This window comes from Diaphorina citri, unplaced genomic scaffold (genome assembly GCF_000475195.1).
Source record: "Diaphorina citri unplaced genomic scaffold, Diaci psyllid genome assembly version 1.1 scaffold166, whole genome shotgun sequence".
Taxonomy (NCBI): Eukaryota; Metazoa; Arthropoda; class Insecta; order Hemiptera; family Psyllidae; genus Diaphorina; species Diaphorina citri.
Window position 1 is genome coordinate 47,629 of NW_007377603.1, and position 740 is coordinate 48,368.

The window sequence follows — 740 nt, forward strand, 5'->3', positions numbered from 1 at the left end:
TAACGAATTAATATTGAAGAACGTGTTCCTCTCCTGTTTCATTTAGATTAGCATCACACTCGTCTGCACGTATATGTGTCGATCATAGTCTAGACTTGCTAGGAAGTCGTTCTTCATCATTAGATCTTCTTTTATATTTAGCAATACAATTATTATAAAAACTATGAAAATATTACAGATATTATGCATAATAACTTTTAGCGTGCAGTTTGAAATTAGCAATTTCCTCAGTCATATTGAGAGGGTAAGGTGGAATGCAGTTAGCGTAATTGTGTTTATAATAAGGAGCGTCTGCGTCAGTCGCCACTTACGTAAACTACGACCAAGGGGTAAGGAAACCCCACAGGAAAACCTTCAGTTTTCAGAACATTGTCAGATACTGAAGACATAAAGTCATCGAGACTTTTCAGTCTAGTCATCTGAAATCGAAGCATGCTGATAAACCTAAACCTAGTGACTAGACTGACTATAGTGACTTGTTACAATACTTCACCTACTAAATAGAGCTCGGGGGAAGTAGCCAAACGCAAGCGTGGTAGTTAATCAGACACCAGGCTTTACATTGAGATGAATATAAAGTTTGAATAGAAAATCTTAAGACCTATGTCTTGTACTCTAGTCTATTTGAAATTTGACCGTGCAAAATATGGTGTTGGTCATTTGTCGATTATTATCAAATAGAAAGGTCAGTCAGAGGTCAAACCAATTTGTTGGGTCAATGTCTTATCGATTGAGTTGAT